The sequence below is a fragment of the Nicotiana sylvestris genome, chromosome 4 (assembly GCF_000393655.2).
Source record: "Nicotiana sylvestris chromosome 4, ASM39365v2, whole genome shotgun sequence".
Taxonomy (NCBI): domain Eukaryota; kingdom Viridiplantae; phylum Streptophyta; class Magnoliopsida; order Solanales; family Solanaceae; genus Nicotiana; species Nicotiana sylvestris.
Genome location: NC_091060.1, coordinates 180,065,025 through 180,090,896, shown reverse-complemented (window position 1 = coordinate 180,090,896; position 25,872 = coordinate 180,065,025). Strand labels below are relative to the sequence as shown.

Sequence of the window (25,872 nt, the reverse complement as noted above, 5' to 3'; positions counted from 1 at the left end):
ATCCATGGCCTGAGAAGCCATGGATTCCGATGAAGTAATAGTTGAAAAGGGTGGAGGTTGACTAGGGTTCCGAAGACCTTCGAGAGAGTTTGAGAGACGAAGGGATTCAAAGGCAGCTAGTTAGGTGAAAGTGATTAGGGTTAGATGTGTTTGGGAAATTAAAAAGGAAAGGGGGAATTATGGCCGTTGATCAAAATGATCAACGGCCTGGATCAAAAGGAAATTTGGGCGGGTTTTTTAATTGGGTCATGGGTCGGGTAAAAGATGAAATTAGGCCGGTCCAGCTGGGGGTTAGGATTGGGTTAATTTGAGGGCTAAAATTGGAATGTAAATAGGCTATAATTGAAATGAAATGAGGCTAAATGCTAAATAGCCAGTTTTTCCCTTTTATTTTATAAAAAATAGTAAAATGATTTTAAAGCAAATTAAAAGTACTGAGCCAATTAATAATATATAAATATCAATTTAAAAATACTGGGATCAATTGTACAATAAAAAATGCTATTAATCTTAAAATAGGCTATAATTGCAATTATATGCAATTTAGTCTTTTAATTACCAAATAAATTTGTAAAAATATACAAAAATTATCTTAACTATATTTTGGTATAAATATGGGAATAAAATAAATCATTCACTAAATTGATAATTTTGGGAATAATTATGGATTTTGTACTGCTAAAATAAACAATAAATTAATTTTAAAAATCTTAAAAAAATTAGGAAAAATACCAGAACTCTTGGGCATGCTTATTTATTCATGTACATACTATTTTGATAGTATTTTGTATATAAAATACATAGAGAAAAATTGGGTATCAACAGCTGCCCCATTTTTACCCTGGAAGGATGAAAGAGTTGCCGGGTAAAGATATGATGGCCAATTTTGACCGAGTGAAATGCTTTGAAGAATTTTGACTGAGCTCTGGTTTTTGAGTTGCCTACATATCCCTAGTCTTACAGGAATCAAGCCATATGTAGTTCAGGATCCATTGGCGGACTATACCGATGGAGATTTCAAAGAGCGGACGCGATGTTCGGGTTGAGAAGGATGGTCAGAGTCTGATAGGCTGCGGGAACTGGAGCGAGATCTCCCCTACTGAGACGGACGTTGCTAGCCGGTCTACCTGCAAGTGAGCATATATTGTGCATAAATTTAAACGCGATGCAAGTTTCCTTGGACCATGAAGGCTGTCCTTGGACGGTTAGGATGACGTCCTCGTACTATGACGTCCTAGGCCATGAAGCGTATGATAAAGGACTCACAGGCTATGAAATGATGTTCTCGGGCTATAAGAATGATGCCTCTGAACTATGATGCCTTTGAATAATGATATGCAAGAGATAAAATGAGGTCCTCAGGCCATGGCATGATGTTCCCGGGCTATGCAAATGGTGCCTCCGAACAATGACGCCTTTGGAAAATGGCGATCTTTCAGCCCATGAAATGCAGAAGGTGGCGATATTTCAGCCGATGCAAGACATAAATAAAAGGTGGCGATATTTCAGCCGATGTAAGAGCGATAAAGTGGCGATATTTCAGCCATGCAGGATAGAGATAGTGCTTAGTCTTGGAAGGCAGAACATTAGCCTTATGCAATACAGAGCAATGTAGGATAGAGACAATGCTTAGTCTCGGAAGGCAGAAAGGTAGTCTTATGCAATGCAGGGAAATGCAGATGAAGGTAGAGCTTAACCTCGGAAGACAGGAAAGTAGCCTTATGCAATGCAGGAAATGCAGATGGAGGTAGAGCTTAACATCGGAAGGCAGAAAGGTAGCCTTATACAATGCAGGAAATGCAGTTGGAGGTAGAGCTTAACCTCGGAAGGCAGAAAGGTAGCCTTATGCAATGCAGGAAATGCAGATGGAGGTATAGCTTAACCTCGGAAGGCATAAAGGTAGCCTTATGCAGATAAAGACAATGCTTAGTCTCGGAAGGCAGAAAGGTAGCCTTATGCAAGGAGTAAAAGGGAAAAATGATGATAGAATTTTCTTAGCTGATAGCGGATCGAGATATTGCGACTGCTGGGGGTATTGTGTATGTTGGGAGCACTGTGTGCGGATAGCAGCTATGAGTAAGTGCAACGGTTCTGAGAGTTATATTTCCGAGCAATGTGAGTCTCGTGAGTGTATAGTATATTTGATGATTTTGCAACTCAAGTGCCTGCATCCAAAGAAAAATCGTGAGTTTGTAAAGGGGGAAAAGTTAGTTCACATCCCCGCTTGACCTGCTCGATTTTGATCTGGTGATACTGTACATATCATTGGGGTAGCGTTGCTAAATGAAGCAACTTTGGTAACATGCATGCATGATTTAGTAAAGAAATGTGACAGTAAATATATAATTAAAAATAATTTTCTTTAGATGAACTGACGACGGCGACATGGTCCAAGATACTGCAACTTCTCTCGCTCCGGAATTTTGAGGGTCCTCCTCAAAATTCTGCCCTAGTGTACCGGGCTGCTGCTTTCGACGGCTGCTTGCGTCTAATGGCTGAAATCACTTTGGAATTTTAAGGGTCCTCCTTAAAATTCTGCCCTAGTTTCCAATAGCGGGGGGAAATGAAATTTTTTATTGAATTATGACCGAACCCATAGGGCTGCCTACGTATCCCCTCTTAAGCGGGAATCAAGTCAGGCGTAGTTCAAATTACATCATATGAGGAAAGCATAAAAGTCACACATAGTATCGTTTTACTGCATCTGAATTGATCGGCTTCAGCCAAACTTCACCGTCTATTTCTGCAAGTATGAGGGATCCTCCGGTGAGGACCCGGTGAACTATGTACGGACCCTGCCAGTTGGGAGAGAATTTCTCTTTGGCTTCATCTTGATACGGGAAAATCTTCTTTAACACCAGCTGCCCTGGTGTAAACTGTCTCGGCTTGACTCTTTTGTTGAAGGCTCTGGACATTCTGTTCTGATAGAGCTGACCATGGCAAACTACATTCATTCTTTTCCCATCTATAAGAGCTAACTGCTCGTAGCGACTCCTTACCCATTCTGCATCGTCGAGTTCGGCTTCCTATATGATTCTTAAGGAGGGAATTTCTACCTCGGCAGGAATGACTGCTTCTGTACCATAAACCAATATATAGGGAGTTGCTCCGGTTGATGTGCGAACTGTGGTGCGGTATCCCAACAAGGCAAATGATAACTTCTCATGCCATTGCTTGTGCTTTTCTATCATCTTCCTCAGTATCTTCTTGATATTCTTATTGGCGGCTTCTACAGCTCCGTTCATCTGAGGTCTGTAAGCTATAGAATTCTTGTGTTTGATCTTGAAGGTTTCACACATGGCTTTCATCAGGTCGGTGTTGAGATTGGAATCATTATCAGTGATGATTGACTCCAGAATTTTGAACCGACAAACAATATGGTCGCAGACAAAATCTGCTACCACTTTCTTAGGTACTGCTTTGTACGATGTTGCTTCAACCCATTTGGTGAAATAATCAATTGCTACTAGAATGAACCTATGCCCGTTTGATGCGGCATGCTCGATAGGTCCGATAACATCCATTCCCCAAGTGGCGAACGACCATGGCGAGCTTGTTGCAGTAAGCTCGTTTGGAGGCACCTTTATCATGTCTGCATGTATCTGACAGCGATGGCATTTTTGGACATACTGGATGCAGTCCGTTTCCATAGTCATCCAGAAATAACCAGCTCGGAGTATTTTCTTGGCTAAGACAAAACTGTTCATATGCGAACCACAGGTCCCTGCATGAATTTCTTCCAATAGCCTCGACGCTTCCTTTGCGTCGACGCACCTTAGTAACCCCAAATCAGGAGTCCTCTTATACAGGATTCCTCCACTATGAAAGAAGTTGTTAGATAGTCTCCGAAGTGTGTGTTTCTGAGCAGGATTTGCGAGTTCTGGATATTCTCCTTTCGTCAAATATTCCTTGATATCATGAAACCAAGGTTTTCCGTCTGCTTCTTCTTCTACATGAGTACAATAAGTTGGCTGATCATAGATCTTTACCGGAATGGGATCAATAAAGTTCTTATCTGGATGTTGTATCATGGATGATAGGGTAGCCAATACATCGACAAATTCATTCTGAACTCTGGGAACATGTTGGAACTCTGTCTTTGTGAACCTTTTCCTCAGTTCCTGTACATGATGCAGATAAATGAGTATCTTGGAGTTCTTAGTTGCCCATTCTTTTCAGACCTGATGTATAAGTAGGTCTGAATCTCCGATCACTAGCAATTCCTGAATGTTCATGTCAATGGCCATCTTGAGCCCTAAGATGTAGGCTTCGTACTCGGCCATTGTTGTTAGTGCACGAGAACCTGAGCTTGGAAGATACCAGATAATACTGACCGATTTCTGATACTAGGACTACTCTTATGCTAACTCCTTTGAAATTTGTTGCTCCATCGAAAAACATTCTCCAACCGTCATAGGATTCTGCAATGTCTTCTCCTATGAAAGATACCTCTTAATCAGGAATATACGTCTTTAGAGGCTCGTATTCTCCATCCACGAGATTTTCAGCAAGATGATCTGCTAGTGCTTGTCCTTTGATTGCCTTCTGAGTCACGTAAACAATGTCGAATTTGCTCAGCAGGATTTGCCACTTGGCTAGCTTGCCATTGGGCATGGGCTTCTGAAAGATGTACTTCAAAGGATCCATTCTTGATATGAGGTAAGTGGTATAAGCATAAAAATAGTGTCTCAACTTCTGATCTACCCAAGTCAGGGCACAACAGGTGCGTTCCAATAGAGAATACCGAGCCTCGTGCGGGGTGAACTTCTTGCTGAGATAATAGATGGCCTGATCTTTTCTTCCCGTTTCATCATGCTGCCCCAGAACACAACCGAAAGCTCCATCCAATACTGCAAGGTAGAGTAATAGAGGTCTACCTGGCTCGTGCAGGACCAAAATTGGCGGCGTTGACAGGTATTCCTTGATTCTGTTGAAGGCTTTCTGACAATCATCAGTCCATTTGGTAACGGCGTCCTTCTTCAACATCTTAAAGATTGGCTCACAAATGACAGTGGATTGAGCTATGAACCGACTAATGTAGTTAAGTCTTCCCAAGAAACTCATAACTTCTTTCTTGTTCTTTGGTGGTAGCAATTCTTGGATGGCTTTGACCTTTAACGGAACCAATTCTATTCCTCGATGACTCACCATGAACCCAAGTGGTTTTCCAGCAGGAACCCCGAATGCACATTTGGCGGGATTCAGCTTCAAGTTGTACCTCTTAGTTTGTTAAAGAACTTCCTCAGATCTTCCATGTGGTCATTGGCTCTCTTGGATTTGATGATGACGTCGTCTGCATATACCTCAATCTCTTTGTGTATCATGTTATGGAAAATAGCAGTCATGGCCCTCATGTAGGTTGCCCCAGTATTCTTTAACCCGAACAACATCATTTTGTAGCAATACATCCCCCACAGCGTAATGAAAGCCGTTTTGTCCGCGTCTTCCTCATCCATCCATATCTGATGATACCCAGCAAAACAATCACGAACGACTGCAGTTCATACTTGGCGCAATTGTCAATTAGAATGTGTATGTTCGGCAAGGGGAAGTTGTCTTTCGGACTGGCCTGGTTGAGATCCCGGTAGTCGACATAGACTCTAACCTTCTCGTCCTTCTTCGGCACTAGCACAATATTGGCTAACCATGTTGGATACTCTACTACCCTGAGAACCTTGGCTTTGACTTGCTTGGTGACTTCTTCCTTGATTTTCAAACTCATGTCAGGTTTGAATTTCCTGAGCTTCTATTTTACTGGTGGACATGTCAGATCGATTGACAGTTTGTGAGCTACAATAGATGTACTGAGACCAGTCATATCATCATAAGACCAGGCAAATATGTCCTCATACTCCCTTAGAAATTCCGTGTACTCTTTCTTTTCTGATGGTGATAGATGAATGCCGATTCGTGTTTCTTTGACATTTTCTGCATCTCCCAGTTTGACGATCTCAGTTTCGTCTAGGTTAGACTTAGGTCTGTTCTCAAAATCCTCAACCTCTTTAACAACCTCTTCTGGTATATCATCTTCTTCTGAGTCCATATCCGTTTGTTGTGTTGCCTAGTCGCACGTCATAATCGTCGGTTCATCAAGATAAGTAATAGTAATGCTGTGTAAATAAAGTATACGATAAAAAGTAGTAAGAGTAAGATTTATAAGAAACTGAAATGCTTTGATAAATTTCATAATTGTTCTGAACATTGGACCTCTTATTTCAATATAAAAAATGCGGAAAAAGTCAATTAGCGAAAAAATAAAGATAATGCATGGTGCTTTGTTCAGCCTTGCTACCCTGAAGTTTCCCGGGCCCTGGTGGTTCTGATGGACCAATTGTTGAGGCGTGCCCCTCGGCTCACAACTTCTATAAAAGGGCTTTCCTCCCCCCTCCTCGAAAATGACACAACAGTCCATATCATCATCTTCCAAAAACAAATTCCTCATCGCCGCAAGTGCTTCCTCTTCTTCCGACCCATATATGACATCGGCTGGCTGGAAGGTCTGCTCCAAGCGAGGTATCGGATGCTCTAGCGGGTAGTAGGGACTGTGCCATGGTGGCGACCAGTGGTTGAACTCCTCCCAAATGTATTCATACCCCAAACCAAAAGTGGTACCATGCTTCTTCAGCTTGATAGGCTTAGCGATTCCTTGGAGATTCTTGCTAAGTCCCTTGCCAGGTTCATATCCACACCAATTCAGTATACTTTCAATTTTGTTATCCTACTATTTATCCTTGTCCACGGCGTTGACTCGCTCAATATGATGGTAGGTTTCTCCGCCTATCTTCCTTTTTCCTCCGATTGCTGGGATGGTCTGGCGATTGTATATGGGATTGCTACCGTCGCCGTGAATAATTATCTCTTGGTGATTCCACTCTAATTTCACTGCTTGATGTAGGGTTGATGTCATAACCCCAGCGGTATAGATCCAGGGCCATCCCAATAGCAGGTTGTAAGATGCTGGGATGTCTATCACTTGAAAATCAACGTCGAACCAAGTCGGTCCCATTTGCAGACACAAATTGATTTCCCCAATAGTGGACCTTTGGGATCCATCGAAAGCTTTGACATTGATGGCTACATCCTTGATCTCATGCAGGCTTTTTCCCAGTGTTATGAGAGTCACCAATAGACAAATATTGAGGTTGGACCCTCCGTCAATCAAGACTCTGGTGATGAAATGATCTTCGTACTGCACAGTGATGTGCAAGTCCTTGTTGTGGCTTAGCCCTTCAGGTGGCAACTCATCTTCGTGGAAAGTAATTTTGTGACTCTCCAATACTTGCCCCACCATGTTTGCCATTTCTCCTCCAATTATGTTGCTGGGTACATATGCCTCGCTCAACACCTTCAATAAGGCATTCTTATGTGCGTCAGAGCTTTGTAGCAGAGCTAAGATAGAGATCTGGGCTGGCGTTTTGTTCAACTGATCAATGACTGAATACTCTTTTGCTTGTATCTTCCTCCAGAGATCATCAGGCCCAATTTTAGTGACGGTTGGTCTTCCAGAGGCCTGCTTACTAGACTCGGCTAGGTGTTCTGGGGTATAACCCCTGCCGGTTCTTGTCATACCCTGTGCTGTAATTGCTTATCCAGATTTGGTTTTCCCTTTCCTTCTTGCCTCGTCGGTGTAATCCCACGGTATGACCTTTGGGTGGAACGGTGTTACGACTGTCATGGCCACTGGGATAGGTACCTTTGCCTTGGATGGTAACACAACCACTTCGAATGGTACAGGTTTCTTCGGAGACCCAAACTCGACCTCAATAGGTTCTGGCATCTTTACAGAAGAATATGCTTCAAACTCAAGTAGTATGGACATGTTTACTTACAACGTTTTCAGAAGGCTGGATCTGGACCACAATCGGATTAAGTGTGACCGTTGGTTCCTTTGGCTCGTCACCTTCAGCGATCAATCCGATCAACCCTTTGGGGTCCCAATCGTCCTCTATCTCAATCATGTGAACGCCCCTACCCTTGTGGTCTGGCAGAGGGTTGTTGCAGACATTCAGAGCTGGCTCATTTGCTATGGTGATCTTGTTGTCAATCAAAGCTTGGATCTTATCCTTCAAAGAGCGGCACTCATCAATGGTATGCCTCTTCATGCCGGAATGGTATGCACAGGTTTTGTTTGGGTTGACCCATTGGGAGGGGTTTTCGGGGTTTATGGCAAGGATAGGGGTGATGTAACTAGTAGCTTTGAGCCTTTCATATAGCTGGTCGATAGGTTCGGCGATGGTGGTATACTGTTTGAGGGGTCTACGGTCAAAGTTTGGTTGGGGTCTAGGAAAATTTTAGCGGGTGGGAGATGGTTGATAGTGAGAGGGTTGAGTATTGTAGGCTTGATAGACATGTGCGGGTTGGGAATATTTGAGCGAAGTGGGCTGATATGTGGGAGGTGGATGTGATTGGTAAGTAGGTGGTGGAGCTTGGTAGGAGGGTGAGTGTGCTTGGTAATTTGGGATAGGTTGATATGTAAGTGGAGGTGTTGGGTAGGTTTGGTATTCAATTAGGGATTTCGTTCTTTGTGCAACCATCACGGTGCTCATATCCCTTTTCTTGGACGTGCCACCAGACTGTAGAGTTGTGTTGGTGGCCTGCAAAGCTTCAAAGTTAGTGACCATACCACTTTTGATACCTTCCTCGATCCTTTCCCCTAGCTTGATGATGTCAGAAAATTTCTGATTTTCAATAAGCATTAACCTTTCATAGTACTGTGGGTCTTGAGCTCGGACGAAAAACTGGTTCATTTGTTCTTCTTCTAAAGCCGGTTTGACCTTAGCAGCTTCTGATCTCCAACGAGTAGCATACTCGCGGAATGTCTCCGAGGGTTTCTTTTTTAAGTTCTGGATGTAGAACACGTCTGGTGTATTTTTCGCCTTGAACCTAAACTTGTCCATGAAATCGGATGCCATACTTACCCAATTTGACCACTTCCTAGGGTCTTGGTTGATATACCAAGACAAAGCATCTCCTTTCAGACTTCTCATAAAAAGTTTCATGCGAATCTTTTCATCCCTTCCTACTCCGACCAGCTTGTCGTAGTACGTTCTCAAATGGACTTTGGGATCCCCTATGCCATCAAACATCTCGAACTTGGGAGGTTTGTACCCCTCAGGAAGTTCGACATCTGGCTGAATACAAAGGTCCTCGTAATTCAGTCCCTCAATCCCCTTACTTCCTTCAACGCCTTGAACTCTGCTAGTCATCTTCTTGAGTTCCGCAACCAGATTCTTGATAATAGAGTCTTTGTCATCAGACTCAGGTGTGCTTGAAATAGGTTGAGTATAATGTGGTATAGTTTCCACATAGATGGGGGTGTTGTGAAGATGATCATTTGTGGAGTTTAGTGGTTCAGGGATGAGCGGTGGGGTATTGTCTGAAGTGTGGCATGTGTTGCAGTGGTGATGGGGAGCGGGTTGGTTTTATGGCTTTGGGATGCTTTGTCGAGGTGTGGGGTTTTGAGTGTTGTCAAAGTTGACATTTGGGGTAGTGAGGGAAAATACAAATTTTCCAAGTTCCGAACTTGGTCCAGTTCTTCCTGAAACTTCAATAACTTCTGTTCGAGCTGGGAGGCACTTTCCTTGGAAACCTGAATACCCTGAGGAACCTCTACCCTTTCAACTGAGTTCTCCTTTCTGATGTTGCTCAAATATTCCATCTTTCCCTTGTTCTTGTTTCTGATAGGACTCGGAGGAGGAGGAGGTGGAGGGCCCTTAGATCTTGTGGAGTATGATGACGATGCCAGAGTTCACGAACTAACCTTTGAGGAGGGGAATAAACGAAAGGTAAAAAACCAAAAGGTAGCAAGTTAGTGCGAATTATGAGAAGAAAACGTTGCAATATTTAAACACATAGTGTAAGAATATAAATCGTGTCCTAATTTGGGAGCCTCGTTGTGCCCGAGGTAGGCGTAGCGACAAGTTGATTTGGAGAACTTATAATGTTAAATGCCTCATTTTATTGATAAAAATAAGATGGATCCCAAAACGACACTAAAAATAGCAGAAAAATAAAATGTCACTAATGGCCGTTAGCCTTATTACATCCTTAAAACAAAACAAAAGACTCCTAGCTACTTGGTCCCAGAAGGACCTTCTTCAGGTTGATTGCTTGCGTTAATCAGATCTTCCAGCTCGCGTAGATTTTCTAGTAAAAATGCCTTCGCCAGGGGTTCTCCTTTGCCTTCCTCAGCGTTCTGACAGTCGGTGACTCTTTCCTCACTTTCCCTTCCAACTCCAACAGACTGTATTCCAGATATTCCAGCTTCTCACTAGCCCTAGTGACTCTCTTTCCATTTGTTGATTTGGTTACTTGATGGGAGGTTCCTCCACCAGGTCAGCAAGAGTGAGGGTATGTTGATCATACTAAAGTCGGGAACTTTGTCATTCATTTCTGCAAAACAAAAGAGTGAGGTCCTTAACCCGCCGGACTCGACTATTTAAACCAATAATTAGCATAAGCAGTATTTAGTTCTCCAAATCAATACACAGAATATGGTAACGTCTGTTTGGGTTCCTAGGGAACCCAGTGGACTTGGGACAAGGCTATCTTAAAGAGTCATTATGTGGACAACATAACTGATTTGGCTAGGTTTTGACTGTGATGCATGCACAATTGAACAGAGTAGGGTTTCTATAAGGTATTAGACGGGTACCCTTGAGCGGACAACTCAAAAGGGAAAGGCACGGAACCGTCAACTACATCGTTGATTGACTGGTTTTACCGCAAATACGCCTTTGCCAAATTTAGGGGGTAATGTCATCGGAAGGGCGCAACCACTCATTATAAGCGTTGCTATGGTATTTTGTTGGCACGAGTGGAATATGATGTTGAATATGCAGTTACAAGAATGAAACAAGTTGTCATATATTTGCACGTTCATAAAGTAATGATTATAATAATTGCTCATAATTACAACATTATTAAAGGAACGTTGTAAAGGAAAGCATTAAAGAAAAGAAACAAGGAGCCAAGTCAGTTTCGTAATAGAAGAGAAATAAAGACATTAAATAAAGGCAATAAAGAAGCAGTAAAGTCACAAATAACATAAAATGGTAAAAGCCTAAAAGAAAGTTCCCAGTAGAGTTGCCACACTGTCGCGTCCCCTTTTTCTCGCGAAATCGGGCTTGTGACATTTAGGAGGACAACTCGTTCCCTTTTGAGAATTGGGTTTTTGAACTTGAAGAGTCGCCACCTAATGATTAAGTGCATTAGGACACTAAGAAGGGTTTGAGTTTGAAGGACCAGAGTTCGGGTAAGTGCTAGAAATTATCTTAAGGGGAAGGTGTTAGGCACCCCTCAAGATCCACTAGTGTGGTTCCCGGCCATGTTACAATTGTGATTTCACATAATCAAACAAGCAATTAAAGGCTCAAATAGAGGGGCTTGCATGGCAAATAAATTGAAAACTTTTGAGGAACAACAAAGAGGGCAATTTATGAAAGATTTAAGCAATTTTAAAGAAAACAGATAAGGACAAGTAAAGGGGAAGGGGAGGTCCTAGGTTTATGATTAATATGGATCACATCAATGCAATACCCGGCAATCGCTCCTCAGAAGAGAGGTTGCACGTGGTATTAGCGCACCGGTCATCATATCCATATCTACCTTTTCCCATCCCGTTAAGGTATTAGGCGCGGAATGGTATCTTTACTTATTGCATGCTAGTACCTGCCCCAATCCTATTAGTACCGGAGGCATTTGTGACTACTAGTCCTAAAGGGAAGGGAGATTTGGTTTTCAGAGTTTTAAAAGGACAAAATTCTAGGGCGACAATCAAAACATATAAGGCAGGTATGGGGATAACACATAAAAGTTTAAAGGGCTCAAACATGCCTCCTCATTTAAAGACAGATTGTTTAGCATGTCTTGCATGTAATGGTTATGGTCTGAAATCAAATTAAAGCGTGGGATATGCTGATTCATCACATATTTCTCAGATGAGGAGTCCGAATTAGCCTTCCCTGGTTGTAATTTATCAAAGGTTGATGCAGTTAATTAATTACCTAATGGTTTGCCTAAGTGGGACCTATAGGCATGATATCTAACAGTGCTAGCTCTGATTTTAAATAAAACTTACTGATTATAGAAAAAACCGAAAGTTCCACAGATTTTAGACAACATTGCAACTGATTTCAAACTTGCAGATGACATAAGCGAATCAGATTCAAAGGTTACTCTTATAAGCATGATTTCTAGGCATTTTTGGTTTTAAAACGATTATGAAAGTGCATGCGTCCTGTAGACATGGTATCTAGAATGCAATTGATTATTATTCAACCTATGACTGTTTTCCTAATGTAAAATGCAGAATCCTATAAATAGGTTATCTATATGATACGCGGAAGTGAAGAAAACCTATAGACATGATCTCTATATATGCAGAAGTGCGGAAAACCTATAGGCATAATTTATATATGAAATGCATAAGTGCAGAATCCTATACTCAGGATTTCTATATGAAATATAGAAATGCAGAATCCTATAGTTAGGATCTCTATATGAAATGCAGAAGTAAAACAGGCTATAATTGCAGGAATAAATACCTAAGATCATGATGTCTACCCGTATGCATACATAAGTGACCCTCCCTTTTCACTAGAACCCCATAAGTTATTACATCATAGTACAGACCAGAATGAATTAAGAAAGGGTGAAATTACATCAGAAATTAAGCTACAACCAAGGAGCCTAATTCAAACTCAAAGTCCAACAATATGAGGTGAACCAACTTCCAGGAACAAATTTCCAAAGACTTCTCTTATTTGGGATGTGTCAAAGTTCCCTAAGAGCCTCGAGTGGACTCCGGGCAGTGCTTACAACCCAAATATATTGCAGAATTAAGACAGTGCAGTGTGGAAATGTCAACCCTCAGATGTCCAAGTTCAGAGGGAACTCAAGGTCCCAAAGCAAGGCTCATAAGAGGGGGGCGGAACTTAGAATCTAAGAGAGTGTAAGTGCACAAAGGGGGAAAATCAGGGAAAGCCATGGTAGGCTGGTGGTCATGCCCATCAATTAGGAGTGCTGGCACACCCCTGACTAGCCTATTAGCCATATTTTGAGAGTTGGGATCCGTTGAGGATCAGGTTCATACCTAGGCAACAATTTAGATGATGTCAGGCCATGAACCTTAACTCAAACACATAGAAGGGAGTGGGGTATAGGGAGTTCATAACAAACAGCAGATGCAAAGATAGAGTAGCATTCTCAATACAGAACATGAACAACAAATAGATAGGAATGTAGCAACTGTAAAATAAACACATATGGATGGTGCTGAAATCGAAATTAAGGCATACCAGTTTTAGGGAAACAAATAAGTGAAAGCTGAAGTCTTGTAAACTAAATTGCAAGCAATCAGTACAAAAGTTCTCATAAGAGAGTAGAGTATTGAAAGAGTATTGAAATTGAAAGGTGTGTGTGCAAAGTATTGAATTTGAAGTGTTGAACTGAAGGTTCAAGGTTCTCTAAGTGCAGAAGGGTCGTGCCTCTTTTATAGTGCAAAAAACAAGTAAGAAAAGGTAAGGGAATAGTTTGCAATCAATCACACATAATCTCCCTTCAGTTAAGGGATTTTGATTTCAAACGGGCAAAAGACAATTAAGGAAAGAATTGGATTAAAATCTTTTCCAAAGTAGTACAAGAAGGGCAAATACATAGAAACTATTTAAGGAAAGAGTTTGAAATCAACGCGGTTTGTGCAAATAAGGAAAGGTAATCAATCATTAGCCAGTAAAATCAGAAATTGAGTTTTAGTATGAATGAATCCAACCAGAAAAGGTGAAGAAAGGTTTAATTAAAGAAAATCAGTAACAATCAATCGAACCTTATTAAAAAAGGGAATTCTAAATTAATCACAAATTGGCAAACCTTTTTTGAAGGAAGAATTCTTCATATATAAAGTATACAGACATGTCAAACAGGAAAGAACTATCATGCTAATTAGAAAGATCTAGTGTAGAAAAGTTCAAAGTCATAAACAAAGAAATTCAAGTTCAGTACATAGACTCGAAACGAGCCTGAGAAAGCCCAGAGTTCCAAAGTAGAACCCTAGTCCGAACAATAGATCAGAACTCGCCCAAAAACCCCAAATCCTAGGGTTTCCAACTCGAGTAAGATACAAAGAGGAGGAGGCAAGTAATTGAAACATGCTCAGGAATCTCTTTCGGAGACTTATGAGAAAACAAGCAGATACAATAACAAGCTCGAGGCAAACATAGTGAAGAAACTGATTTGAAGCATAAAGAACATGTTTTATGAAAAACTTGGAACTTAAACAGGTTCAAAAGAGAAAAGAGGCAGCATAGCACTTAAGAGAACAATCAAAGAACTCAAACAAAATCCTGAAGAAGACAAATAAGAACTAAGAGCTTAGTAGAAAATACAGTAAAGGGACACAGGGTTAAATGAACACATAATATAAACGTGTGAAAGCATGATATAGAAACCGGTAGAAGAAAGAACGAAGTACAGTAGAAGAATATGCATAATAAAGCAAATATAAGAACACATGGGAGGATCATGCGAGGCATAAAAAGAAAACATAAGAACATAACATAGGCAGATACACACAAAGAAAAGAAGAAGAAGAGTCAGAAAATATTTTGAAACTTTTTCAGAAACACTAAATCGAAGAGAAACAAATTTTGAAAGAGAAGATTGGGGAAAACGTTTTAAAACTCCAATAGAACACAGATATATCATGGATCTAAGAAAACAACCAGAGAAAAACCTCGAATACCTAGGGTTTCAGAGGAACCCTAGAAATGAGAAAGGCTTGGAAGAAGGTTCGATCTCGAGTCGGAGAGGTCAGAAAAGGCTTCTAGTGCTTGAATATACCGGAGCATGGCCGGAGAAGCCATAAATCTACAGATCTGAGCAGGATCTAAAGAGAACCATCAGAGTCGGGCTTCAAATCATCGAACAACTTAGGTTTAATGGTGAGAGAGGGTGAGTACATGCCATCCATGGCCTGAGAAGCCATGGATTCCGATGAAGTAATAGTTGAAAAGGGTGGAGGTTGACTAGGGTTCCGAAGACCTTCGAGAGAGTTTGAGAGACGAAGGGATTCAAAGGCAGCTAGTTAGGTGAAAGTGATTAGGGTTAGAGGTGTTTGGGAAATTAAAAAGGAAAGGGGGAATTATGGCCGTTGATCAAAATGATCAACGGCCTGGATCAAAAGGAAATTTGGGCGGGTTTTTTAATTGGGTCATGGGTCGGGTAAAAGATGAAATTAGGCCGGTCCAGCTGGGGGTTAGGATTGGGTTAATTTGAGGGCTAAAATTGAAATGTAAATAGGTTGTCATCGAAATAAAATGAGGCTAAATGTTAAATAGCCAGTTTTTCCTTTTATTTTATATAAAATAGTAAAAATGATTTTAAAAGAAAATTAAAAGTAATGATCCAATTAATAATATATAAATATCAATTTAAAAATAGTGGGACCAATTTTACAATAAAAATGATATTAATCTTAAAATAGGCTATAATTGCAATTATATGCAATTTAGTCTTTTAAATACCAAATAAATTTGTAAAAATATACAAAAATTATATTAACTATATTTTGGTATAAATATGGGAATAAAATAAATCATTCACCAAATAGATGATTATGAGAATAATTATGGATTTTGTACTGCTAAAATAGACAATAATTGATTTTAAAAATCTTAAAAAAATTAGGAAAAATACCAGAACTCTTGGGCATGCTTATTTATGCATGTACATGCTACTTTGAAAGTATTTTGTATATAAAATACATAGGGAAAAATTGGGTATCAACAACGACCACCAGTGCCACCCATTGAGGCCACTAGAGGCCGGGGACGCGGTCATGGACGTGGCAGAGGCAGAGCAGCGAGGGAAGCACCTGTTGATCCCCCAGCTGCCCCGGCTTCAGATCAGGCTCCAGCAGCACCAGTTCAGGTACCAGTGGTGCCCATCGTGATTTCAGGTCTTCAGGAGGCCTTGGCACAGATCTTATCAGTTTGCACTAGCCTGGCTCAGGCAGTTTCAGCCACTACCGCAACAACTACTTCACAGGCCGGGGGAGGCAAATGGACCCCCACTGTTCGCACACCTGAGTAGGTAGTGCAGGGACTACAGACGCTGGGGGCACCTCCAGCTCAGTCGGTTCCACCAGTTCAGGAGTTCATGGTACCAGTTATGCCGGACGATGAGCAACGTCGTCTTGAGAGGTTTGGTAGACTCCAGCCTCCGTCATTCAGTGGTGCTGAGGGCGAGGATGCCCAGTGTTTTCTTGACAAGTGTCAGTGGATGCTCCGTACAACAGGGATCCTTGAGTCTAGTGGTGTAGCATTTACCACCTTTCAGTTCTCGGGGGTTGCCTTTACTTGGTGGGAGGATTTTGAGAGGCGTAGGCCTATCCGTGCAGCACCCCTTTCTTGGCACCAGTTCTCCGCTCTCTTCTTGGAGAAGTATGTACTGCGGTCCCGCAGAGAGGAGCTGCGTAGGCAGTTTGAGTGGTTGACACAAGGGGGTATGACCGTGACCCAGTATGAGATGAGGTTTTCTGAGTTGTCTCGGCATGCCATCTAGATGATTCCGACAAATCGTGAAAGGATCAGGAGATTTGTGGATGGCCTTAACTACCATCTCCGTATTCTGATGACTAGAGAGAGAGAGTATTGGGTGCTACGTTCGAGGAGGTGGTTGATATCGCTCGTGAGATTGAGACGGTTCGCCGTAGGGAGCGAGAGGAGAGAGAGGCCAAAAGGCCTCGAGGATCGGGCAATTACAGAGAAGCTCTATCGAGGGGCTAGTCCTAGCATGGTAGAGGTCATTCTTTCAGGCCTGCTCAGTCGGCCCATCCAGAGTATCATGGGGCATCTTCAGGTTGTGGTCATCAGGGGTCCCAGCAGGGCCAGCCTTCATTCAGCGCCCTCCCAGCTCAGAGTTCATCTCATGCCCCATCAGCTCAGGGTTCTTCTGTGCCGAGTGCATCTGTTAGTCACTCCGGTGCAAGTGGTTCCCTTTAGTCCCCATCTCCAGCACCGGGTAGTTGTTATGAGTGCGAAGAGTTTGGACATATGAGGAGGCAGTGCCCTAGACTTCATGATGGTCAGTTTCAGCAGAGGGGTCAGCCCTCGACTTCTGCTCCAGTTACTTTACCACCCGCCCAGCCAACTAGGGGTCGCCTAGAGGGGGAGGTCGATCAGGTGGTGGCTAGGCTCGTTTCTATGCTATTCCAGGCAGGACAGATGCTATTGCTTCAGATGCTGTCATTACAGGTATTGTCTCAGTCTGCCACAGAGATGCCTCTGTATTATTTGATCCCGGTTCCACCTATTCTTATATGTCCTCATATTTTGCTTATTATGTGGGTACGCCCCGAGAGTTTCTTCCTTTACCTGTTCATGTGTCTACCCCGGTGGGCGATACTGTTGTTGTGGACCGTATGTACCAGTCATGTGTTGTGACTATTGGGGATCTGGAGACCCGAGTTGATCTATTGCTATTGAGCATGGTGGACTTTGATGTTATTTTGGGCATAGATTGGTTATCTCTGTGTCATGCTATTCTAGACGTTATGCTAAGATAGTCACTTTGGCTATGCCAGGTGAACCGCGGATTGAGTGGCGTAGCGTGACTGATTATGTTCCTAGTAGAGTGATCTCTTTCTTGAAAGCTCAGCGTATGGTTGGGAAGGGTTGTCCTTCATATCTAGCATTTGTGAGGGATGTTGGAGCCGAGACTCCCAACATTGATTCTGTTCCAATCGTGAGGGATTTTCCCGATGTTTTTCCTGCAGACCTGCCGGGCATGCCAACGGACAGGGATATTGATTTTGGTATTGACCTGGTGCCGGGAAATCAGCTCATTTCTATTCCGCCGTATCGTATGGCACTAGCAGAGTTGAAGTAATTGAGGGAGCAGCTTCAGGAACTCTTGGATAAGGGGTTCATTCGGCCTAGTGTGTCACCGTGGGGTGTGCCGGTTCTTTTTGTAAAGAAGAAGGATGGCACAATGAGAATGTGCATTGATTACAGACAATTGAACAAGGTAACAATTAAGAACAAGTATCCTTTGCCTTGCATTGATGATTTATTTGATCAGCTTCAGGGAGCGAGGGTGTTCTCTAAGATTGATCTTCATTCGGGCTATCACCAGTTGAAGATAAGGGATTCGGATGTTCTTAAGACCGCTTTCAAGACTAGATATGGTCACTATGAGTTTCTTGTCATGTCTTTCGGGCTGACCAATGCTCCAACAACGTTCATACATTTGATGAACAGTGTATTTCGACCTTATCTGGATTTGTTCATTATTGTATTCATCGATGATATCCTGGTGTACTCGCGTAGTTAGGAGGAGCACGCAGAGCATTTGAGAGTTGTGTTGCAGAGATTGAGGGAGGAGAAGCTTTATGCAAAATTCTCCAAGTTTGCGTTTTGGCTCAGTTCAATGGCTTTCTTGGGGCACGTGGTGTCCAGAGAGGGTATTCAGGTTGATCCAAAGAAGATAGGGGCGGTTCATAGTTGGCCTAGACCGTCCTCAACCACAGAGATTCGTAGCTTTCTTGGTTTGGCAGGCTATTATCGCCGGTTTGCTCATGGATTTTCATCTATCGCATCGCCCTTGACCAAGTTGACTCGGAAGGGTGTTTCATTTGTATGGTCGGACGAGTGTGAAGAGAGCTTTCAGAAGCTCAAGACAGCTTTGACCACAACTCCAGTATCGATTTTGCCATCAGCTTCAGGTTCATATACCGTGTATTGTGATGCTTCGAGAGTGGGGATTGGTTGTGTATTGATGCATGATGGTAGAGTTATTGCTTATGCCTCTCGTCAATTGAAGCCCCATGAGAAGAACTGCCATGTTCATGATTTGGAGTTGGCTGCCATAGTTCATGCATTGAAGATTTGGAGACATTATTTGTATAGTGTATCTTGTGAGGTATTCACCGATCATCGCAGTCTTCAACATTTGTTCAAGCAAAAGGATCTTAATTTAAGGCAGCGGAAATGGTTGGTATTGCTTAAGGATTATGATATCACCATATTGTATCATCCGGGAAAGACCAATGTAGTGGCACATGAGTTGAGCCGAAAGGCAGTAAGTATGGGGAGTTTAGCAGCCATTGCACGAAGTGCTGGTAAAGATCCCTTTTATTGCCGCTAAAAGTACCTCAGTTTTAGCGGCAATTATTTACAGACAATTAAAATGGCCAGTAAAACTCCCCTACGATATCCAACATGATATATTTTTTGGCTTTTATTATTGCCAGTAAAGACTCATTCAATTGCCGGTAAAAAGATCCATTTTTGCGGAAAAAATAATGAGCGCTAAAACTATCAATAAATTGGTCTTTATTTATATACTTAAAGGCTTTTGTTATAGCCAGCAAAATTCATCTGATAGCCACGAGTTCTTAACAAACTTTCTTATTGCAATTAAGCATTAAAAAAGCTCCTTTCATAACCTGTAATGCATTATGCATATTCAAGTTTAATTATAATAAGAATAAGATTCATTCTCAAAATTTTTAATACACTTCATCAAATTCACAACAAAATCTACTAATTCACAATTTCAAAGTGTCAACCAGATAACCAAAAGGTAAACTATTTGAATTTAATAACTAGTGTGATTTGCCCTCTAATAACTGGCATTATAAAATTACTACAATATTATACAACAAATGGCGCCATTAAATTTTCTTCAACTCTTAATCATGATGAAATCTTTCACATGCCAGATACAACAACAACAACAACAACCCAGCATAATCTCACTTAGTGGGGTCTGGGGAGGGTAGTGTGTACGCAGACCTTACCTTTACCTTAGGGTAAATAGACTGTCTCCAAATAGACCCCCAACATCCTTCCCTCCAAGAACTTCCCACCTTGCTCTTGGGGAGACTCGAACTCACAACCTCTCGATAACTTCACATGCCAGATATCTGAACAAATACTTAATCTCTGGCTTACTGCTCGAAGAATAGTTGTTTGACTTTCTATATCATATATACCTTGTTACTAGTCTCCTGCGCTATATTCCTTGCATAATGCAGTACCTTTACAAAAAACAAATCAAATCATGAAATTAGTATTTCTTTTATCGTAGTAGTAAGATATGACTAGTGTGATAATTGCACAACTACTTCAAAATCGATAATCATAAAATAGCCTTAAGCACTACTAGAGAAACTTCAAGAATTTAGCAACAAAGTATGCACTGAAGGGGAATGTCAACTGTCAAAGCATTATGTTCCTTATTCACTTATATGTTTTCCATATAGACTTTTAAGCCAACACAAAGGAGGGGAAAATAAACCCTGAGGGGTAGCCGAGATGGTAAAACCACTGAGGACAAAGTCCTCAAGGTCCCAGGTTCGAGCTTCCCCCAGTGCCACTGGAGGCATTGAAAAATGGTCGCGCACCCAGGACCCTGTGGAATAGTCGGGCCACATGCGAGCACCGGACACCACAATTAAAAAAAAAATGGAGGGGAAAATAAAGAACCTCAAAACAAATTCCACTTAACAGCAGAAGGTCGATCTTTAAAGAACTCAACAACCTATATTGTATGACAATTAGCTCTTTTAAGTAAATTTTTCACAAAACGGCTTACTTTTGTACTTTAGAATTAAAAAAAACACATGCTCGTGCTGCCATTCCACTGCAAGTATATGAAATGGTTAAATTAAAACCGAATTTGGACCAAGCTAACGATAATATAAAATTTATGTTTTTTTAGTTGTCCAACCAATAAGATAGATGGCATTACTTGGTCTTTTGTACTTTCTTAATTTACTTATTTTCATAGAATAAAACATTTGATGTCTGTTTGGTATATAAATTTTAACCTTTACTATTTTTCTTGTTTCACCTTTTGAAATATTATCCTTCAGAAGACATTACCATATTAGATAAGTGCAGATACAAACAAGTTTTGCTTTCTTTTTTTTTTTTTGGGGGGGGGGGGAAGGGGGGGGCAATTAGAGAGTACCTCAAACATGTTCTACTTAAAAGTTAAAGGGAGTTAGTAGATGATACCCATTGTATAAAACTTGTTCAAGGATGATATAAATGACCTACAGGGGCGGCTCAACGGCATCCGAAGCCTAAAGCAAAGCTTTAATAAGAGGCAATATATATATATATATATTTGTAAAATTAGACAAGTGAGTATATGAAATGAAAAAAATGAGAATTTGATTTTATAAAGTACAAAAAATTAAATGAATGTAATGTTGATTGTATCACAACTAAACTGAGAGAACTCAGAAAACATACTTCCTCTGTCCCAACTTATGTGACTTCTTTTTTTATTTAGCCCCCTTTCTATATTTGGTAATAATTCAACTTCAAATTTTCCTTTTTGCCCTTAATGAGATGATTTCTAGCCGCATAAGTTTTTATGATTTGTTTTAGATCATAAGTTTCAAAAGTCTTCCTTTATTTCATAAACTCCTTGTACAGTCAAACACTTTCGTATAAATTGGGAAGGAGAGAGTCTAATTTATGTGAGAAAAATAAAATAATAAGTTAGATTATTAGATATAGTTATGTGACTAACTAATGAATAGAGAAATATAATTAAGCAAAAACGTTAAATAAGATTGACAGAAAACTATTTTGATTTATATTAATTAGAGGAAGAAATGAGTTATTAAAAATTAATATGACAATAAAGAAATAAGTTTATCAATCATAAGAAATAATATATGAATAATATACTATGTATAAAGAAATAGAGTAGTAATTTTGAGGCACTAAAATTGTTGAGGCCTAAAGCAAGTGCTTTACTTGCTTTAGGGTTTGACCGCCCCTGATGACCTCCTACCTTTTCAATAGAAATTATTTTTAATTTCAAGGCAAAGTAAGATGTTATTGGAACCACAAACACTGACCGAATACATAAAATGTTGGAAGCAGAGTAAAGCCCTCAAATACCTTAATGACAGCTTCCCCATATATTTCCTTTTTACCACTTGTATGAGGTTCAGAGTTGTTCGTGGCTCCAATTTTGAGTTTCTTACAGACGAAGTATGTCCACTCCCTTTCTGCTTCTCGCTTTGGTACTTGATATTTGTTGAGTCAGACTACGATAAGCAATAACAACTTTAGCACGTTTGATCTTTCTCCTTTTCTGCTTCCCGCTTTGGTACTTGATATTTGTTGAGTCAGACTACGATAAGCAATAACAACTTTAGCACGTTTGATCTTTCTCACCTCGGGTACAGGACCATCCTCGTAATCTTCATAACTAGAATAAGAAGATACATTCTCATATATTTCGTTCATACACCAATAAAGCCGAGCAAATTAATCCCAGAAGCTAGAAGATAAAGTGACAATATCCAATAAAGAATGACTCTGAAAAATACACATGTACGAATATATGATCGTGGGAGAAATAAATATTTGAAATTAATTACCCAAAATTTTATTCACATCTCTAGGAGAATGTCGGACAAACTCAATTATGCAAACACTACTAATCGAACTCAAGAATGACAGAGATGAATAATAGAATAAAAAAGAAGGCACTATTAAATTGTAAATGAAAGTAGATAAAGAAAAGAAGAGAGAAACATTCACCAACATATTACATTGGCTCTTCAATCATATTGAGAATTTAAAATTTAAAATTAATTTGGAACATGTGGGAATTGGTTAACATTGATATTCTAACATACCAGCAACATGACTGAAAACAAGGATTTAATAGCTATTTTAACGGACTATCAACATGACTAAAAATAAGAATATCATAACGACCATGAAAATTGCAGAGATAGCAAGTTGCAGAATGGGAATAAGAAACATACATTCAAATATGAAAAAAGAAAAGAAATCTTACTTTGAAATGGCATTCATGGTGTTTATGTAGCTCGTTCATGGACGCTATTTTCCTCGAGAACCTAGTATATATCAGTACATTAAGAAACAAGTGTGAGCGACTCAGATGGTCCCCATGGAGGACAAGATGCGGGAAGTAAGACTCAGATGGTTCGGACACATTCAGAGGAGGAGCACTGATGCACCGGTGAGGAGGTGTGAACGACTGGTTGTAGTGGGCACGCGGAGAGGTAGAGGGCGACCTAAAAAGTATTGGGGAGAGGTGATCAGACAGGATATGACACGACTTAGGATTACTGAGGACATGACCCTTGACAGGGAATTATGGAGGTCGAGCATTAAGGTTGTAAGTTAGGGGAAAGTTGTGAATATTTCTACAGCACAATAGAGTGAGACTAGCTAGTTAGGAGTTAGACTAAGAATGTCATTGGTCGTCTATTGATGCAGGGCTTTACCTGCTAGTTTTACTATACCAACCATTTATTTCGTATTTCGTATTCTGTATTTCATATCTCTTATATTGCTGTTATTGTATTATGCATTTTTATGGTACTAATATATCGGCTCCTGTTGCTTGTTTTTTTTAGCCGAGGGTCTCCTGGAAACAGCCTCTCTACCCTTCGGGGTAGGGGTAAGGTCTGCGTACATATTACCCTCCCCAGACCCCACTTGTGGGATTATACTGAGTTGTTGTTGTTGTGTAATAAACAAGTAGAACAAATAAGTGTCTTAAGTATATTATAATGTAAAAACCAACCTCCAACGTGGGGTTAAGAAAATCTCCACCGAACTCTGTGCCGTTATCAAGTTAGATGTTACAAACTAATTTTTCTCCACCCAAACATCATCTTAATTATGTAGGCTTAAAAATCTTGAAGAGAAGAAGAAGACTAATTTACAATAAAACTAATCTCATTCAAGATGAACTAAGTAACGCTCAGCAGCAGAAACTAATCCACCAATTGCAGCAGCGGTATTATGGATAGAAAATAAATCTTTTAACTTTCCAAGTTCCATGAAAACCTTGTAAAATAAGACTAGTATTTAGCTTTTGCACTCCACTACAAATAGCTTCCCTATTATCTTGTTGTTGGGAATAAGCCCCTTACCAAAATAATATTCACGGTAATAAAAGCGGAATAATAATGTAGCACCGAGATACGGTAATTAACAAGAATAAAAGAGTAACAATGACACCAAGATTTTTACGTGAAAAACCCTTCTGAATAAGGGAAAAACCACGACCCCGAGAGGAGCAACTGATATCACTATAGTAAGGAATTTACACTTTGTAGGCCCGAGTAAAAATACTACAAAGACCACTACAATACTCAAAAGAAATAACCCTCTTTTGATATTTCACCTCACTACAATATCGCTCACACTCTCTATTTTCTTCACAGACTATTTTCTTATACCCTGTCTGTGAAACCTCACTCTTTCTTTCTAGGTCTCAGATATATTTTCCTCTGAGATTGTGATGAAAGAATGAGAGCCGAAGCTCTCATTTTATAGGCAAAATATGCCTACCAACCTTGACCTTTCAACTTCTACAGCCTGTCATTTTTGACAGAAAAATGAGAAACGTGGGTTGTCTACTTCTGCCAACTTTGAGAATGAAGAAGAAAGGAAGAAAACAACTTTCTTAAAATGTGGGCTGGACCCCACACTTGTAATAGTTTCTAATCTATTTTATGGAGGGGTAATAAGAAATTAAATATAATGCTGGTATATCTATCCAAAAATCTCTTGATAAGCTGTAGGTAAAAGCATGGTGCCTTTTTAGTTTTCATCTGTTTTATCCCCTAATATGAAGAATTCATATAAAACTACCCAATAACCCCTTGTTTGAAGAGAGTAATTTTAATAGATAATTCAACAAAAGAGCAAATTGAAACATGTAGCCCGATTCATATAGCTAGAGTAGATATTACTTAAGGTTTCAACACTAGCTTTCTGATTTGCATATTAGATTTGTTTGGTACTTATCAGAATAAAATAATTTATTTGTCTTATCTACATATTTAGTTAGCAACAATCAAAGTTTTCGGACTAGTTGAAGCAACTACATATCCAAAGTTCTTTGAATCCACTAACATATTGAAGCTTTCTTTCTTACTACTTTTTTAGCTATAGTTTCTCAAAATTTGTCTTTTCTTTTAAGATCTACAGTATTCCGAGAGTAAATTTTATTCTCCAGAGACAACGAATTCAACAGCCAAAAGAACATGACTAACAATAACAACAACAACAACCCAGTATAATCTCACTTAGTGGGGTCTGGGGAGGGTAGTGTGTACGCAGACCTTACCCCTACCCTGGGATAGAGAGGCTGTTTCCAAACATGACTATGAAATAAAATAAAAATAAATTATCTCAAATTAACAATAATTCACAAAGCACCTGATACAACAACAACAACAACCCAGTATATTCCCACTTAGTGGGGTCTGGGGAGGGTAGTGTGTACGCAGGCCTTACCTCTACCCTGGGGTATAGAGGCTGTTTCCAAATAGACCCCCGGCATCCTTCCCTCCAAGAACTTCCCACCTTGCTCTTGGGGAGACTCGAACTCACAACTTCTTGGTTGGAAGTGGAGGTTGCTTACCATCAGAGCAACCCCTCTTGTCCCAAAGCACCTGATACAAAAAATTATTTGAAAAAAAATCTCTAATAGGCATTTGCAATTTATCTAAGTAGACATTTGCAATAGGCATTTGAAAAAAATCTCTAATAGGCATTTACAATTTAATAAAGAGATTAGAAGGGCCCCTGTAAGGTTTGCGTACATATTACCCTTCCCAGACCCCACTTGTGGGATTATACTGGGTCGTTATTGTATTAGAAGGGCCTTTGAGCTCGGAGGAACAACTTCTGCCCTTGAGCCCAGTGATTCCTATCCCGTTAACGAGTGACGATGAAGAAGAAGAAGCACATTATCTATGTAGCAACAACAAAGCCTAAACTATTTTGCTATTCTTCATTAATTTATTGGAGAAATAATGGTTGTTTATCGAGTTGCAGTCAAAAGAGAAAGAATATG

General features: G+C 40.4%; 1 long non-coding RNA gene across 1 annotated transcript; it reads right to left on the bottom strand.

The window, feature by feature from the left end:
• Positions 1–19,621: 19,621 nt before the first annotated feature.
• On the bottom strand, positions 19,622–24,410 carry LOC104213380 (uncharacterized). Its single transcript, XR_707620.2, has 3 exons — positions 22,831–24,410; positions 21,921–22,233; positions 19,622–20,038 (listed from the first exon to the last, which is right to left on the bottom strand). It is a non-coding gene; the product is annotated as an uncharacterized lncRNA (long non-coding RNA).
• Positions 24,411–25,872: the final 1,462 nt, after the last annotated feature.